This window comes from Rattus norvegicus, chromosome 2, assembly GCF_021556685.1.
Source record: "Rattus norvegicus strain SHRSP/BbbUtx chromosome 2, alternate assembly SHRSP_T2T, whole genome shotgun sequence".
NCBI classification, from domain to species: Eukaryota; Metazoa; Chordata; class Mammalia; order Rodentia; family Muridae; genus Rattus; species Rattus norvegicus.
In genome coordinates this window covers 1587471-1606954 of record NC_141535.1, presented here as the reverse complement: position 1 = coordinate 1606954, position 19484 = coordinate 1587471, and the positions used below count along the sequence as shown (strand labels likewise).

Sequence of the window (19484 nt, the reverse complement as noted above, 5' to 3'; positions counted from 1 at the left end):
TGAATCTGTTGTTATGTCTCCCTTTTCATTTCTGATTTTGTTAATTTGGACGCACTCTCTGTGTCCTCTCGTTAGTCTGGCTAAGGGTTTATCTATCTTGTTGATTTTCTCAAAGAACAAACTTTTGGTTCTGTTGATTCTTTCTATGGTCCTTTCTGTTTCTACTTGGTTGATTTCAGCTCTGAGTTTGATTATTTCCTGCCTTCTATTCCTCCTGGGTGTATTTGCTTCTTTTTGTTCTAGAGCTTTTAGGTGTGCTGTCAAGCTGCTGACATATGGTCTTTCCTGTTTCTTTCTGCAGACACTCAGCGCTATGAGTTTTCCTCTTAGCAGAGCTTTCATTGTGTCCCATAAGTTTGGGTATGTTGTACCTTCATTTTCATTAAATTCTAAAAAGTTTTTAATTTCTTTCTTTATTTCTTCCTTGACCAGGTTATCATTGAATAGAGCATTGTTCAATTTCCAAGTATATGTGGGCATTCTTCCTTGATTTTTGTTGAAGACCAGTTTTAGGCCGTGGTGGTCCGATAGCACGCATGGGATTATTTCTATCTTTCTGTACCTGTTGAGGCCCGTTTTTTGACCAATTATATGGTCAATTTTGGAGAAAGTACCATGAGGAGCTGAGAAGAAGGTATATCCTTTTGCTTTAGGATAGAATGTTCTATAAATATCCGTTAAGTCCATTTGGCTCATGACTTCTCTTAGTCTGTCTACATCTCTGTTTAATTTCTGTTTCCATGATCTGTCCATTGATGAGAGTGGGGTGTTGAAATCTCCCACTATTTTTGTGTGAGGTGCAATGGGTGTTTTGAGCTTTAGTAAGGTTTCTTTCACATATGTAGGTGCCCTCGTATTTGGGGCATAGATATCTAGGATTGAGAGTTCATCTTGGTGGATTTTTCCTTTGATGAATATGAAGTGTCCTTCCTTATCTTTTTTGATGACTTTTACTTGAAAATTGATTTTATTTGATATTAGAATGGCTACTCCAGCTTGCTTCTTCTGACCATTTGCTTGGAAAATTGTTTTCCAGCCTTTCACTCTGAGGTAATGTCTGTCTTTGTCTCTAAGGTGTGTTTCCTGTAGGCAGCAGAATGCAGGGTCCTCGTTGCATATCCAGTTTGTTAATCTATGTCTTTTTATTGGGGAGTTGAGGCCATTGATGTTGAGAGATATTAAGGAATAGTGATTATTGCTCCCCGTTATATTCATATTTGGATGTGAGGTTATGTTTGTGTGCTTTAATTCTCTTTGTTTTGTTGCCAAGACGATTAGTTTCTTGCTTCTTCTAGGGTATAGCTTGCCTCCTTATGTTGGGCTTTACCATTTATTATCCTTTGTAGTGCTGGATTTGTAGAAAGATATTGTGTAAATTTGGTTTTGTCATGGAATATTTTGTTTTCTCCATCTATGTTAATTGAGAGTTTTGCAGGATACAGTAACCTGGGCTGGCATTTTTGTTCTCTTAGGGTCTGTATGACATCAGTCCAGGATCTTCTGGACTTCATAGTTTCTGGCGAGAAGTCTGGTGTGATTCTGATAGGTCTGCCTTAAATGTTACTTGACCTTTTTCCCTTACTGCTTTTAATATTCTTTCTTTATTTTGTGCGTTTGGTGTTTTGACTATTATGTGACGGGAGGTGTTTCTTTTCTGGTCCAATCTATTTGGAGTTCTGTAGGCTTCTTGTATGCCTATGGGTATCTCTTTTTTTTAGGTTAGGGAAGTTTTCTTCTATGATTTTGTTGAAGATATTTACTGGTCCTTTGAGCTGGGAGTCTTCACTCTCTTCTATACCTATTATCCTTAGGTTTGATCTTCTCATTGAGTCCTGGATTTCCTGTATGCTTTGGACCAGTAGCTTTTTCCGCTTTACATTATCTTTGACAGTTGAGTCAATGATTTCTATGGAATCTTCTGCACCTTTGATTCTCTCTTCCATCTCTTGTATTCTGTTGGTGAGGCTTGTATCTACAGCTCCTTGTCTCTTCTTTTGGTTTTCTATATCCAGGGTTGTTTCCATGTGTTCTTTCTTGATTGCTTCTATTTCCATTTTTAGTTCCTTCAACTGTTTGATTGTGTTTTCCTGGAATTCTTTCAGGGATTTTTGCGATTCCTCTCTGTAGGCTTCTACTTGTTTATTAATGTTTTCCTGTGTTTCCCTAAGTGAGTTCTTCATGTCTTTCTTGAAGTCTTCCAGCATCATGATCAAATATGATTTTGAAACTAGATCTTGCTTTTCTGGTGTGTTTGGATATGCCATGTTTGTTTTGGTAGGAGAATTGGGCTCTGATGATGCCATGTAGTCTTGGTTTCTGTTGCTTGGGTTCCTGCGCTTGCCTCTCGCCATCAGATTATCTCTAGTGTTACTTTGTTCTGCTATTTCTGACACTGGCTAGACTGTCCTATAAGCCTGTGTGTGGAGTGCTGTAGACCTGTTTTCCTCTCTTTCAGTCAGTTATGGGGACAGAGTATTCTGCTTTCGGGCGTGTAGTTTTTCCTCTCTACAGGTCTTCAGCTGTTCCTGTGGGCCTGTGTCTTGAGTTCACCAGGCAGCTTTCTTGCAGCAGAAAGTTTGGTCTTACCTGTGGTCCCAAGGGTCAAGTTCGCTCGTGGGGTGCTGCCCACGGGCTCTCTGCGGTGGCAGCAACCAGGAAGATATGCGCCGCCCCTTCCGGGAGCTTCAGTGCACCAGGGTTCCAGATGGCCTTTGGTGTTTTCCTCTGGCGTCCGAGATGTGTATGCAGAGTGCAGTCTCTTCTGGTTTCCCAGGCGTGTCTGCCTCTCTGAGGGTTTAGCTCTCCCTCCCACGGGATTTGGGTGCAGAGAACTGTTTATCCGGTCTGTTTCCCTCAGGTTCCTGCGGTGTCTCAGGCAGGGGTCCTGCCGCTCCTGGGCCGCATCATTCCTTCTTAAAAGGGGAATAAGTATACCCTTGGGAGGGAATAGGGAGGCAAAATGTAGAACAGAGGCAGAAGGAACACCCATTCAAAGCCTGCCCCACATGTGGCCCATACATATACAGCCACCAAACTAGATAAGATGGATGAAGCAAAGAAGTGCAAGCTGACAGGAACCGAATGTAGATCTCTGCTGAGAGACAAACCCAGAATACAGCAAATACATAGGCGAATGCCAGCAGCAAACCACTGAACTGAGAATGGAATCCCCATTGAAGAAATCTTAGAAAAGACTTAAAAAGCTTGAAGGGGCTTGAGATCCCATATGAACAACAATGCCAACCAACAGAGCTTCCAGGGACTAAGCCAGTACCGAAAGAGTATACATGGACTGACTCTGTGCTCCAACTGCATAGGTAGCACCAGTGGAAGGGGAAGTCCTTGGTCCTGACAAGGCTGATTCCCCAGTGAATGTGATTTTTGGAGGGAGGGTCGTAATGCGGGGAGGATGGGGAGGGGAACACCCATAATGAAAGTGAGGGGGAGGGGTTAGGGGGATTTTGTCCTGGAAACTGGGAAAGGGAATAACAATTGAAATGTAAATCAGAAATACCCAAGTTAATAAAGATGGAGAAAAAGAAGCAAACTAATCAAAACAGTGTAAAATACATGAAATTGTATTTGTAAGTGTATTGGTAATTTAAAGTTATTTTTGTGGCAGGGAGCTGTACCTGCTGTTTATTGGAATGTCTTTTCTTGGTTGTAGGATGAGCACCTGGCCGCCTTGTTCCAGAAGCTGGAGAAACCTGTTTGTTCTGTTAAGCAAGAAGATGGGACACAGCAATATTTAGGGGAATTGCTATCTATATTAATGGTTAGAGATGTTGAGTGCTTTTTACTGGTTTTGTGCCCAATTATCATGAACTTTTTAAGATTAAGAAAAAAATTGTTTTAATCTTCTACTACTTATAGCCTGACTTATTTGATTTTCTGTTGCTATAATGAAATACCATGACCAAATCAGTTTATGGAAGAGTTTATTTTGGTTGGGCTTCCATGAGACCATCATGGCAGGGCGCTGAGAGAGCACATGTTAAACCCCAAATATGAAGCAGAGAGAGTGAACAGGAATTGGGGCTAGTCAATATATACTAGCCTCAGAGCTAGCCCCTAGCAAGGTATAGCCTGTAAAGTCACCACCAGGGTTCAGACATTTGAGCCTATGGGAGATATTCTCATTCAAACCACCACATTTCCCTCTCAGGCTCCAAAGGCCATTGTTATAATACAAAGTATATTTAATCCTACTTCAGAAGTCCCCATGGTCTCCCACAGTCTCGATAAAACCCTGTGAATTTGAAAAGTGAATTAATTTCAACATACAATGGAAAAGATATATATTACTATTTCCTAAAAGGAGGAATGGGGGCATAGTCAGAAAACGCTGGACCAAGCAAGACTGATAAGGCAGCATGTAAACATCAAGTCCCCTAGGTCAGACTTCCCACCTGTGGGTCATGGCCCATTTACAGTGGCTCCCTAAGTCCATCTGTAAACATATATTTACATTATGATTCATGACAGTAGCAAAATTACAGTTATGAAGTAGCCACAAATATAATTTTATGGTTGGGGTTCACCACAACACAAGGAATTGTATTGAAGGGTCACAGCATTAGGAAGGTTGAGATCCAGGGCTCTAGCTTAATATCTGATATCAGAGGCTTATATGGCACCATCCCTCCATCTTTCTGCTTGTAAAATATATCTGTTCCAGGCTGGTTCTATCCCATGTAAGTAACTCTCCCTGGCAGAAATCACAGCTTTGGCGCTTCTAACACCTTGGAGTCTGTACAAGTAACCCAGGCTTCACTTCATCTCTCAGGGTCTTCATGCAGGAACTCAGGTTTGGGGTTGGCCCTGAGGTCCTTTGGGGAACATGCTTGTGTTTTCCTAGAGAAAGATCTGTTTTTTCTTGCTTGTGAAAGGGTATATTCATAGCAGAGAATATTTTTAGATTTTTAAAAGAAGGTCAGGAAAGGGCCATAATTGTCAGTCTAGAAAGGGTATCACCGAGTTACTCCTTTGTGTTGGTTGCCTTTTCTACCAGCTCTATCTACTCTTCCTGGGTCTAGTCTCTGGAATGAATGAGTAGTTTTCCCTGTGGGTTGGTGAAGATATCTGGAAATTTTAATTTTTATATACTTTTAGCTATGAACTCCCTTTCTGAAGACTTATCTGCTGTGGTGATTTGAATAGGAATGACCACCATAGGCTCATATGCTTGAATCCTTGTCGTATAAGGAGTTGCACTATTAGGAGGTGGGGCCTTGTTGGAGTATGTGTGGCCATGTTGGAGGAAGTGGGTCAATGGGAAAGTGGGCTGTGAAGTCTTTATATTCAAGCTATGACCAGTGTCGAAACAGTCTCCTGCTCCTGCCTTCAGATGAAGATGTAGAACTCTCAGCTCCTTATCCAGCACGATGCCTCCCTAAATGCTGCTGTGCTTCCCGCCATGGTGATAATGGACTAAACTTCTGAGAGTGTAAGCCAGCCCAATGTCAGTTTTCCTTATCAAATTTGACTCAGTAACAGTGTCTCTTCACAGCAATAAAACTGTAAGACACCTACTCACCTACTTTTTTTTTGCCCAGTGAGATTGTTCCATCTGTTTCTGGCCCCCAATTATTTATTTATTTAATTAATTTTATTTTCTTTTTTTATTCCAAATAATTTCTTTCTGAGCTTTCATTTACCCAATCTAGATTTATTCCTGATCATTTTAGCACTTGTCTTTCTTTATTGAGTATTACTACCCAAATTTTTCTTAATTTTGAGTCTTCTTGATGGTCATAGTTGTGTATGTTTGCCCACAATTGACAGCAAAGTGCTGTCAATATGTATGTCAGTGTCATTTTTTTTAACCTGTGCAGTTGACAGATACATATTTGTCATTTAAGATCTCTTCATATATCACTGTGCTTGATTGCCTGGTTGTCTTCATACTGGTTTAGATGATTTCACCTTGTTTCTCTGGGTCCATGGCTAATTAATTAATTAATTAATTAATTAATCAATTAACATGAGTACACTGTAGCTGTCTTCAGACACATCAGGATAGAGCATCAGATACCATTACAGATGGTTGTGAGCCACTGTGTGGTTGTTGGGAATTGAACTCAGGACCTCTTATCCACTGAGCTCTCTCTCCTGCCCAGATCCATGCCTCTTAAGGTATTTGCAATATTAGCCCTCTTTAGTCCTTACTATAGTTCCTTGTTATATAGACATAAGGTAGAGTTACATTTTCATTACTGTATTAATTGTACTGTTGTTGTCTCTGTGATGACTGAATCTAACTATTTTATCTTTTCGTTGAGTTAAAGTTAAATACTAATAAATCAAGATATTTGCTTAACGAGAGCAGATCACACTGTTTATAATTACAAGTTTTGCTGGTAAAGTGTTATGTCAGAGTGGATTCTGGTACAGCTTTTAGTGTTATCCTGTTGAAAATGCAAAAATTTTCTTCAACATACCTTGGCAAATTTAATTTCTTAGACTTTGGTCATACATACTCTGAGAAGCTAAGAATGTTAAAAACAAAATCACTGCTTTTTATATTCACTACTTAAGAAACTCCTCAATTCTCTATCGCACCTTATGTAGGAAAGTGAAGGAGGAAAAGATTGCTGTGGTACTATTTTAATTCTTATATTTGGTCTGAAGTTTCTATTATCTTTGTTTCATTATGGTGTTTGATTTAGCACATTAAGGTCCTTTCGGGTTCTTTCACTAGTAGTGAGTGGCTGACTGTACAAAGATCCTTGGCTTTTGTGTTTTGAGCCCTTTAGGTCTTTTGACTGTCCTGTATAGCCTTCAGCCTGTGTATTGATTTTACACAGCCTGCAGTGTAAGCAGTTGAGATACCTGGTCTTGCTACCTGTGTCCTGTGCCCTGTTTAGAAGTGGAGGGATGTTGGAAATCAAAGTGTGCACAGGAAGGTTGACTTGGGAGAGAGCTGCCTAGATCAGCACATTGTTATCTGTGTGAAAGCTTTGGAAAGATACCTGCTGTGTTTTCAGTTGCTAATTTTCAGTTGTGAAGGCCTCATCTCAGGCAACCTTGACTTCCTGTCCTTTTTTTTCTCTCAGATTCAGGAAACCCCAACTATGTTGTGACATTGGCACCACCTTGTGTCCCAGCTCAGGGCTGGTGTGGTACCTCTGGTTGCCTAGGTTTGCTTGGGGCTTGGGCAGGGAGCATCTCAGTTAGCTCTCTCTAAACCCTTTAGATTTATGCTTAATTTCCACCCTGAAGCAGCTTTAGAGTGAAGCCCTAGTTGTTAATATTCAGTGGATGGGGGTGGATTTCCGTATCGGGTTACTTTGGTTCTTAACCAGACATGGCTTTGTCAATTTGTTACTAAAATTTCCAACACTAACAGCCCATGTAAAAGACACACAATCCAAATATTTTAATAATAAGTTATATGCCTAGATTGGGCATATCTAATACAATACTAACTTATTTCCCAATTCTAAGACTCCTTATTACTTCTGGTTTCTCCCAGCCACAGGATTCTGGTGCATAGTGGCTTCCTTCACTCCTCTTCCTTCATTCTTTTTCTCCTTCTACCTGCCACCCCCTCCTGAGCCTCCAGTCCCACCTTTCCTATCCACTACCCAATCATAGGCTCTAACCTTTTATTGACCTATTAAAGTGGAGAGAAGGTTGACATAGCATCACCTAAGTACATGATGCTCTGCTTGTGGGGTGGGGGCAACGCCTCTTGAGGAACCAATATGAACAATAATATACAAGCAGCATCAAGCCAAACCACTACAGTTTACTTGTAAGATCTCAGTTTTTAGTACAAAATCCAATAATGTTAGTTGTTTAAATGTGTGTCTTACTATATTTCTTACAAAGCTGTTTTCCAAATGTGGGTTTGTCTGGTGTTCTGTACCAGCATAGAGTATTCATCGTTAACAGTGTTTTTCTTGCCACCAATACATGAATTTTTGTTGGATATGCTAAAGAGTCATAATGGTTTTACACAGGAAAGCTAATTGTCAGAATTTTGTTTTGTTTTTGAGTCAGGGTTTTCTGTATAGCCCTGGCTGTCCTGGAACTCACTTTGTAGACCAGGCTGCCTTCAGACTTACAGAGATGTGCCTGCCCTCTATCTCTGAATGCTAGGGTTTAAGTCCTGTGCACAGCTTGATATTTTTCTTTGTCATTCTCTCTCTCTCTCTCTCTCTCTCTCTCTCTCTCTCTCTCTCTCTCTCTTTCTTTGCCCAAGTCAATGGATTTTATTTGGTCACAGGGTCACAGGCCAGGTATGGCCCCAGCCTTATTTGACCTTCTTTGGTGCTCAGATTGTTCGAGTGGCCGAACTTCTTGTAGCAGTGTGTGCAGGCATGAGTAGCACTTGTGGCAGATCATCTTGTCACAATTGTAATTCTGGACAAGGTGACAAAGGGATGACTCGATGATGCCACTGTGCAGACGCAGCACCAGGTGGAAGGTTGACTCTTTCTGGATGTTGTAGTTGGACAGGGTGTGGCCATCTTCCAAATGTTTGCCAGCGAATATCTGCCCTGCTGGTCGGTTGGATGCCTTCCTTGTCTTGGATCATTATTGATGGTGTCACTGGGCTCAATCTCAAGAGTAATGGTCTTGCCCATTAGGGTCTTCATGAAGATCTGCATGTTGGCATCTCCTACTTGGCCTTCTTGTTGAAGAGAAAGAGTGGTTTGGGGCTTTTGGTTTTTTTTGTTTGTTTGTTTTGTTTTTTCTTTTTAATGCTTAGATCATTTTGTTGACTTCTCGGTGTTTGTTGAGGGCTAGTATGATTTGCATTTTAAATATATTTACATGGATCTTCACAGCTTGCTCTGTCATAACAGGCAGGTGTACTTTGATTTGGGACTGAATAGACTTTTTTTTTAATTGTTTCCAGTCTGTGTTCTTCTTTCACTGGCCTTTTATGAGTCAGTTTTTCACAGAATTGGCGGTCACAGTGCACGAAAGATTCAGCCAGAGCCTACGACAGGTAGAAATGAGTGGCAGTTTTAGGACCTGTACCATCATATTTTGGAACACCAGGGGGATTATTAGAAGTTATGTTATTATAAAGTAGTCTTATCCTAATAGTTGGGTTATAATAATCCTTATTAACAATCTCTGGTTATTGTAAGTCAGTAATTTTCCTTATGAGATAATATTTACTTTCATCTCCATAAATATAATTGTCATGGGGCAGAACTAGTAACAGCTAATAATGAAAGAACAATTCCCTGTGTATATAGACTTTGTTTTTTTGTGAGCTACTTTTTGAAATATGTCGAATTATAACAGCAGTATTGTTGGTATCAGGAATTGCCTTGAGCAACAACACTATTTGGTAACTGTTGACATGGAAACAGCCCTACATTCCCAGTATTCCTTTGGTCCAAATCCCAACTCCACGTGGGAGTAGTTATGTCATATTCCAAATGAAAGGCAGACTTCTTCTGCCCTCATGCTCTCTCTTCTCTTCATTCTTTTCTCTTCTTTCTCTCGCCCCTTTCCCTTGTCTTGTTCTCCCATTGAATCTCACTAAGTGGAACGGTTTTAGTTTTGTGTGCTCTATTTTGATGGGTGTGGTAGGTACTTTATTACAAAGAGATTTTAATAACAACAAGTATGATAATTTAAGAGCTTGGAAATCAGACTGACTAGAAATAAATTCCAATTTGGGCACTCACCAGCTGTTGAACTTATATTACTAATATAAAAGTTGTGGGTGATAGTAATTTTTCCCTATAGTGTTGTGAGAATTAATCTAACTCCTTGTAATCCTCTTGTGTTTTATTACTTATCAACAACATTGGGTAGTAGTAGCCATTGTAATTGCTTCATTAAATAAAATTTGTAGAGTTGTGCAGAATGGAGTTTATCAAAGCTAAATAGGTGAAACTACACATAACTAAATTGTATAATAAGATTTATCTTATAAAATTATAATCTTAAAGGAAGGTTAGAATGTAGAATAGGAAATAATGCTATGCTATTGTTAGAAATGATTTAACATTCTATCAAAAAACTGAAGAAATGGAAATTCATCTATTAAGGTGGTGTACAGTCCATAATATATTTTACATTATGTTAATATTATTCTTAAATGTGATTTTTTAAAATTGACTAAATATGTTTTTAATGAGAAGAATTAGTTTGAGTTTGAATGCTCTTTTTTTTCCATTTAGGCAATATGTCAGTATTGAGGGCACCCAGACATCAGAGCTCTGGAAGGCATGTTGATACTGTTTTCTTCTTTGTCTCCTGGGTGTAAGAAGTATAACAGATCTTAAAGAGCTGTATTCTTGTTTGTTTAAAAAAATTGATACATAAGAGAGAGTGTGTGTGTGTATGTGTCTGTGTGTCTGTGTGTCTGTGTGTGTGTGTGTGTCTGAAATGATAACAATATATTCTTTCGAAAGTATTTTGTTTTTTCTCAATTAAATTTATTCATTTGTTCAAATTGGCTACCCCTTATTATCACAGGTATTGAGAAATTAGAATAATACTGCTTTAGTGTACGTTGAAATATACAGAGAAGAGTATGTTAAATTGAGGACTCTGTTATCTCACATAGATGAGAGTTTCTGGATATTTTCTATATCTTTTTATTGCTCATTAAGGGGAATTTTCTGCTATACTGTGTCTTCAGACTTTCTCTTCTGTTCAAATAACTCTCCTCCCTTAATGTAGGTAAACATACTAACTTCTGGGTTTTGGATAATTCTGTATCATTGAGTTGAGTCAACTGGGCAGTCTGTTTTGCAAATGAAATTTGAGGTTTATGTGTGTACTACTTACTCATATTAGAAGCATTTATTTAGCATTTTTCTTTAGTTCTTTCTGGACAAGATAGCTACATTTGCAGTTTCGTTTGAACGTCAGTTTTTCCCTTATGTGAAAATACTAGAAAATTCTAGATTCCCAACAAGGCTTTAGTTGGGAAGTAACTATACCTATACCTAGGTATAGTACCTATACCTAGGTAGTTTTGACTCAGCTCTGAAAGGGATTTTTTTGAATGTAAAGGAATTGATTTTAGGCTAGGGACACTTACCTTCTGGTCTATTGTTCTTTTGTCTGACTTATGTAGTGAGGCAGGAGAGCTTGTGTGTTATATGTCTCTTTGTTCTGAGCCCCCTGCTCTCTAAATCTATTTATACCTACTTATACCAGAATTACAAAAGTCTGATTGTAGTTTTTTGTCTCATTTTCTCCTCCTACAATCTGAACCTGGTATCCGAGTTGCCTGTTTTTCATTGTAAGAAATCAAAGGCTACAGAAAACTGACTCTGCTGCTGTTAGATTGAGTCAGTTCATCAGAGCCATGTTTGTGGAGCAAGCTTTTAATCCTAGCAGGTGAACCTCTATGAATTCCCGGCCAGCCTGGTCTACATAGAACACCTATTTCATCCTGATGCTAACACCCTGCTGGAGTGGCATTATTACCAGAATAAACTGAAAGGAAAAGCAGGTGCACATAAGTTCTTTAAAGCAATAGTCCTCCCATGGATGGTCTCTGAATGTTGGTGTTGGTGTTGGTGCGTTAGAAGTAAAAGTAGAATTGGAATAATTAGCTCTTTGAAGGCTTTAAGAATGCTAGCGACTGTAGAGAGAGTATCTTGTGCATTTGTATGGATATATCACCTTTCAGTTAAAAAAATTTATGGCCTATAGGAAAGGATAGAATAGAAGGTGGGACATCCGGGAGGCAGAAAGAATTCTGGGATAGAGCCAGGTTGGAGAGACTTGCCCTGGAAAATGTGACCAGACAGACCCGTGGTTCCTGGGCACAGGTAATGAGCCACATGGCGGAATGTAGATTTGAGTAAGTGGGTTAGAATTTGTCAGAGAAGTGTCTAGCTCTGTGGCCAAGGTATTTGTTAATATATTTTGAGTCTCCGTCTTATTTCTGGGAGCATGGGGCTGGGAGGAAGAACCAGGTCCAAACTTCCACAAGTGACAACATGAATCCAAACAAAATCTAAATCTGAGCAATGACCAGTGTATAGTTTTGATTTCTGGAACTGGAGGATGATGTTCACCTGGAAATCAATCCCAACTTAGGCTGGGAGTGAAAGCATGATTTTTTTCATATTAACTAGATGAGCTATTAGCAATTTGGCTTATGTCACCATGCAGACACTGAAGTTTATGTTCTTCAGTATTTTTTAGAACTTAAAAGCAGACACCATGGTACCTAACCTCGGCTTTCAGGAGATGACACCAAGAGAACAGAACTTTCAAGGGAAGGCTACAGAGCAGGGAACCCCGCTCAAGGAAGGACACAACCACTGTTGTAACCAGAGTCTAAATGCCTCATTTGAGTGAGTTGGTTTCTTAGAAAAAATATTTCCATAACCGTCTTAGAAAATTAGTCTCTTTACAATCAAAAGATCTTCATTTGTTTTACTACCTTGCATTACAGTCCCAAAGATATTGGCAAGTCTTTTTTTTTTCACTGTTAGACCCTGTTTTAATGGTTTTGTTTTTTCACTGCTACCCATAGACAATGTCAACCCTTCTCCCTACAACCCCATTCTATCTGCTTCTAGGCCACCACCTCTCCACAGACTGTATCTTTATCTTTTCTTTTTTTTTCTTTTTTTTTTTTACATTTTCTTTTTTTTCTTTTTTTTATTTTTTATTTTTTTACTTTATTTAATACTTAATAATAATTCTTTGGTTTCAGGGCAAACATTCCCCTCCCCCCTCCCCTTTGTTATGGGTGTTCCCCTCCCAACCCTCACCCCATTGCCGCCCTCCCCCAACAGTCTAGTTCACTGGGGGTTCAGTCTTAGTAGGACCCAGGGCTTCCCCTTCCACTGGTGCTCTTACTAGGATATTCATTACTACCTATGAGGTCAGAGTCCAGGGTCAGTCCATGCATAGACTTTAGGTAGTGGCTTAGTCCCTGGAAGCTCTGGTTGCTTGGCATTGTTGTACATATGGGGTCTCGAGCCCCTTCAAGCTCTTCCAGTTCTTTCTCTGATTCCTTCAACGGGGGTCCTATTCTCAGTTCAGTGGTTTGCTGCTGGCATTTGCCTCTGTATTTGCTGTATTCTTGCTGTGTCTCTCAGGAGAGATCTACATCCGGCTCCTGTTGGTCTGCACTTCTTTGCTTCATCCCTCTTGTCTAATATTGGGTGGCTGTATATGTATGGGCCACATGTGGGGCAGGCTCTGAATGGGAGTTCCTTCAGTCTCTGTTTTTTTTTTTTTTTTTTTTTTTTTCCCTTTTTTTTTTTTATTAACTTGAGTATTTCTTATATACATTTCGAGTGTTATTCCCTTTCCCGGTTTCCGGGCAAACATCCCCCTCCCCCCTCCCCTTCCTTATGGGTGTTCCCCTCCCAACCCTCCCACCATTGCCGCCCTCCCCCCATAGACTAGTTCACTGGGGGTTCAGTCTTAGCAGGACCCAGGGCTTCCCCTTCCACTGGTGCTCTTACTAGGATATTCATTGCTACCTATGGGGTCAGAGTCCAGGGTCAGTCCATGTATAGTCTTTAGGTAGTGGCTTAGTCCCTGGAAGCTCTGGTTGCTTGGCATTGTTGTACTTTTGGGGTCTCGAGCCCCTTCAAGCTCTTCCAGTTCTTTCTCTGATTCCTTCAATAGGGGACCTATTCTCAGTTCAGTGGTTTGCTGCTGGCATTCGCCTCTGTATTTGCTGTATTCTGGCTGTGTCTCTCAGGAGCGATCTACATCAGGCTCCTGTCGGTCTGCACTTCTTTGCTTCATCCATCTTGTCTAATTGGGTGGCTGTATATGTATGGGCCACATGTGGGGCAGGCTCTGAATGGGTGTTCCTTCAGTCTCTGTTTTAATCTTTGCCTCTCTCTTCCCTGCCAAGGGTATTCTTGTTCCCGTTTTAGAGAAGGTTTGAAGCATTCACATTTTGATCATCCATCTTGAGTTTCATTTGTTCTAGGCATCTAGGGTAATTCAAGCATTTGGGCTAATAGCCACTTATCAATGAGTGCATACCATGTATGTCTTTCTGTGATTGGGTTAGCTCACTCAGGATGATATTTTCCAGTTCCAACCATTTGCCTACGAATTTCATAAAGCCGTTGTTTTTGATAGCTGAGTAATATTCCATTGTGTAGATGTACCACATTTTCTGTATCCATTCCTCTGTTGAAGGGCATCTGGGTTCTTTCCAGCTTCTGGCTATTATAAATAAGGCTGCGATGAACATAGTGGAGCACGTGTCTTTTTTATATGTTGGGGCATCTTTTGGGTATATGACCAAGAGAGGTATAGCTGGATCCTCAGGCAGTTCAATGTCCAATTTTCTGAGGAACCTCCAGACTGATTTCCAGAATGGTTGTACCAGTCTGCAATCCCACCAACAATGGAGGAGTGTTCCTCTTTCTCCGCATCCTCTCCAGCATCTGCTGTCACCTGAGTTTTTGATCTTAGCCATTCTCCCTGGTGTGAGGTGAAATCTCAGGGTTGTTTTGATTTGCATTTCCCTTATGACTAAAGATGTTGAACATTTCTTTAGGTGTTTCTCAGCCATTCGGCATTCCTCAGTTGTGAATTGTTTGTTTAGCTCTGAACCCCACTTTTTAATAGGGTTATTTGTCTCCCTGCGGTCTAACTTCTTGAGTTCTTTGTATATTTTGGATATAAGGCCTCTATCTGCTGTAGGATTGGTAAAGATCTTTTCCCAATCTGTTGGTTGCCAATTTGTCCTAACCACAGTGTCCTTTGCCTTACAAAAGCTTTGCAGTTTTATGAGATACCATTTGTCGATTCTTGATCTTAGAGCATAAGCCATTGGTGTTTTGTTCAGGAAACTTTTTCCAGTGCCCATGAGTTCCAGATGCTTCCCTAGTTTTTCTTCTATTAGTTTGAGTGTATCAGGTTTGATGTGGAGGTCCTTGATCCACTTGGACTTAAGCTTTGTACAGGGTGATAAGCATGGATCAATCTGCATTCTTCTACATGTTGTCCTCCAGTTGAACCAGCACCATTTGCTGAAAATGCTTTTTTTTTTCCATTGGATGGTTTTGGCTCCTTCGTCAAAAATCAAGTGACCATAGGTGTGTGGGTTCATTTCTGGGTCTTCAATTCTATTCCATTGGTCTATCTGTCTGTCTCTGTATCAATACCATGCAGTTTTTATCACTATTGCTCTGTAATACTGCTTGAGTTCAGGGATAGTGATTCCCCCTGAAGTCCTTTTATTGTGGAGGATAGCTTTAGCTATCCTGGGTTTTTTGTTATTCCAGATGAATTTGCAAATTGTTCTGTCTAACTCTTTGAAGAATTGGATTGGTATTTTGATGGGGATTGCATTGAATCTGTAGATTGCTTTTGGTAAAATGGCCATTTTTACTATAATAATCCTGCCAATCCATGAGCATGGGAGATCTTTCCATCTTCTGCGGTCTTCTTCAGTTTCTTTCTTCAGTGTCTTGAAGTTCTTATTGTACAGATCTTTTACTTGCTTGGTTACAGTCACACCGAGGTACTTTATATTATTTGGGTCTATTATGAATGGTGTCGTTTCCCTCATTTCTTTCTCGGCTTGTTTCTCTTTTGTGTAGAGGAAGGCTACTGATTTATTTGAGTTAATTTTATACCCAGCCACTTTGCTGAAGTTGTTTACCAGCTTTAGTAGTTCTCTGGTGGAACTTTTGGGATCACTTAAATAAACTATCATATCATCTGCAAATAGTGATATTTTGACTTCTTCTTTTCCGATCTGTATCCCCTTGACCTCCTTTTGTTGTCTGATTGCTCTGGCTAGAACTTCAAGAACTATATTGTATAAGTAGGGAAAGAGTGGGCAGCCTTGTGTAGTCCCTGATTTTAGTGGGATTGCTTCAAGTTTCTCTCCATTTAGTTTAATGTTAGCAACTGGTTTGCTGTATATGGCTTTTACTATGTTTAGGTATGGGCCTTGAATTCCTATTCTTTTCAGGACTTTTATCATGAAGGGGTGTTGAATTTTGTCAAATGCTTTCTCAGCATATAATGAAATAATCATGTGGTTTTGTTCTTTCAGTTTGTTTATATAATCGATCATGTTGATGGTTTTCCGTATATTAAACAATCCCTGCATGCCTGGGATGAAGCCTACTTGATCATGGTGGATGATTCTTTTGATGTGCTCTTGGATTCGGTTTGCCAGAATTTTATTGAGTATTTTTGCGTCGATATTCATAAGGGAAATTGGTCTGAAGTTCTCTTTCTTTGTTGGGTCTTTGTGTGGTTTAGGTATAAGAGTAATTGTGGCTTCATAGAAGGAATTCGGTAGTGCTCCATCTGTTTCAATTTTGTGGAATAGTTTGGATAATATTGATATGAGGTCTTCTATGAAGGTCTGATAGAATTCTGCACTAAACCCGTCTGGACCTGGGCTCTTTTTGGTTGGGAGACCTATAATGACTGCTTCTATTTCCTTAATAGTTATGGGGTTGTTTAACTGGTTTATCTGTTCCTGATTTAACTTCGGTACCTGGTATCTGTCTAGGAAATTGTCCATTTCCTGAAGATTTTCAAGTTTTGTTGAATATAGGCTTTTATAGTAAGATCTGATGATTTTTTGAATTTCCTCTGAATCTGTAGTTATGTCTCCCTTTTCATTTCTGATTTTATTAATTTGGACACACTCTCTGTGTCCTCTCGTTAGTCTGGCTAAGGGTTTATCTATCTTGTTGATTTTCTCAAAGAACCAACTTTTGGTTCTGTTGATCCTTTCTATGGTCCTTTTTGTTTCTACTTGGTTGATTTCAGCTCTGAGTTTGATTATTTCCTGCCTTCTACTCCTCCTGGGTGTATTTGCTTCTTTTTGTTCTAGAGCTTTTAGGTGTGCTGTCAAGCTGCTGACATATGCTCTTTCCTGTTTCTTTCTGCAGGCACTCAGCGCTATGAATTTTCCTCTTAGCACAGCTTTCATTGTGTCCCATAAGTTTGGGTATGTTGTACCTTCATTTTCCTTAAATTCTAAAAAGTTTTTAATTTCTTTCTTTATTTCTTCCTTGACTAGGTTATCATTGAGTAGAGCATTGTTCAATTTCCACGTATATGTGGGCATTCTTCCCTTATTGTTATTGAAGACCAGTTTTAGGCCGTGGTGGTCTGATAGCACGCATGGGATTATTTCTATCTTTCTGTACCTGTTGAGGCCCGTTTTTTGACCAACTATATGGTCAATTTTGGAGAAAGTACCATGAGGAGCTGAGAAGAAGGTATATCCTTTTGCTTTAGGATAGAATGTTTTATAATGATCTTTTAAGTCCATTTGCCTCATGACTTCTCTTAGTCTGTCTATGTCTCTGTTTAATTTCTGTTTCCATGATCTGTCCATTGATGAGAGTGGGGTGTTGAAATCTCCCACTATTATTGTGTGAGGTGCAATGTGTGTTTTGAGCTTTAGTAAGGTTTCTTTTACGTATGTAGGTGCCCTTGTATTTGGGGCATAGATATTTAGGATTGAGAGTTCATCTTGGTGGATTTTTCCTTTGATGAATATGAAGTGTCCTTCCTTATCTTTTTTGATGACTTTTACTTGAAAATTGATTTTATTTGATATTAGAATGGCTACTCCAGCTTGCTTCTTCTGACCATTTGCTTGGAAAATTGTTTTCCAGCCTTTCACTCTGAGGTAGTGTCTGTCTTTGTCTCTGAGGTGTGTTTCCTGTAGGCAGCAGAATGCAGGGTCCTCGTTGCGTATACAGTTTGTTAATCTATGTCTTTTTATTGGGCAGTTGAGGCCACTGATGTTGAGAGATATCAAGGAATAGTGATTATTTCTTCCTGTTATATTCATATTTGGATGTGAGGTTATGTGTGTGTGCTTTTCTTCTTTTTGTTTTGTTGCCAAGATGATTAGTTTATTGCTTCGTATAGGGTATAGCTTGCCTCCTTATGTTGGGCTTTACCATTTATTATCCTTTGTAGTGCTGGATTTGTAGAAAGATATTGTGTAAATTTGCTTTTGTCATGGAATATCTTGGTTTCTCCATCTATGTTAATTGAGAGTTTTGCAGGTACAGTAACCTGGGCTGGCACTTGTGTTCTCTTAGGGTCTGTATGACATCTGTCTAGGATCTTCTGGCCTTCATACTTTCTGGCGAAAAGTCTGGTGTGATTCTGATAGGTCTGCCTTTATATGTTACTTGACCTTTTTCCCTTACTGCTTTTAATATTCTTTCTTTATTTTGTGCTTTTGGTGTTTTGACTATTATGTGACGGGAGGTGTTTCTTTTCTGGTCCAATCTATTTGGAGTTCTGTAGGCTTCTTGTATGCCTATGGATATCTCTTTTTTTAGGTTAGGGAAGTTTCCTTCTATGATTTTGTTGAAGATATTTACTGGTCCTTTGAGCTGGGAGTCTTCACTCTCTTCTACACCTATTATCCTTAGGTTTGATCTTCTCATTGAGTCCTGGATTTCCTGTATGCTTTGGACCAGTAGCTTTTTCCGCTTTACATTATCTTTGACAGTTGAGTCAATGATTTCTAGGGAATCTTCTGCCCCCGAGATTCTCTCTTCCATCTCTTGTATTCTGTTGGTGAGGCTTCTATCTACAGCTCCTTGTCTCTTCTTTTGATTTTCTATATCCAGGGTTGTTTCCATGTGTTATTTCTTGATTGCTTCTATTTCCATTTTTAATTCCTTCAACTGTTTGATTGTGTTTTCCTGGAATACTTTCAGGCATTTTTGCGATTCCTCTCTGTAGGCTTCTACTTGTTCTCTAAGGGAGTTCTTCACGTCTTTCTTGAAGTCCTCCAGCATCATGATCAAATATGATTTTGAAACTAGATCTTGCTTTTCTGGTGTGTTTGGATATTCCATGTTTATTTTGGTGGGAGAATTGGGCTCCGATGATGCCATGTAGTCTTGGTTTCTGTTGCTTGGGTTCCTGCGCTTGCCTCCCGTCATCAGATTATCTCTTTGTTAAAGTAACAAAGTGTTACTTTGTTCTGCTATTTCTGACAGTGGCTAGACTGTCCTATAAGCCTGTGTGTCAGGAGTGCTGTAGACCTGTTTTCCTGTTTTCTTTCAGCCAGTTATGGGGACAGAGTGTTCTGCTTTCGGGCGTGTAGTTTTTCCTCTCTACAGGTCTTCAGCTGTTCCTGTGGGCCTGTGTCTTGAGTTCACCAGGCAGGTCACTTGCATGGGAAAAGTTGGTCCTACCTGAGGTTCCGAGGCTCAAGTGTGCTCGTGGGGTACTGCCTAAGTCCTCTCCACGGCGGCAACAACCGAGAAGATCTGCGCCGCTCTTTCCGGGAGCCTCCGTGCATCAGGGTTCCAGATGGCGTTTTGTGTTTTCCTCTGGCGTCTGGATGTGCGCAGTGTACAGTCCCTTCTGGTTTCCCAGGCGTTTCTGCCTCTCTGCAGTTTTAGCTCTCCCTCCCACGGGATTTGGGTGCAGAGAACTGTTTATCCGGTCTGTTTCCTTCAGGTTCCAGCGGTGTCTCAGGCGCAGGGGTCCTGCTGCTCCTGGGCCCTCCCCTACGGGAACCCAGAGGCCTTATACAGTTTCCTCTTGGGCCAGGGATG

The 19484-nt window shown here is 40.1% G+C and overlaps 1 pseudogene; it reads right to left on the bottom strand.

Annotated features, from left to right (window-relative positions):
• LOC148006609 (uncharacterized) overlaps positions 1 to 19484 on the bottom strand; it is a 2902548-nt pseudogene that overhangs the window by 1344869 nt on the left and 1538195 nt on the right.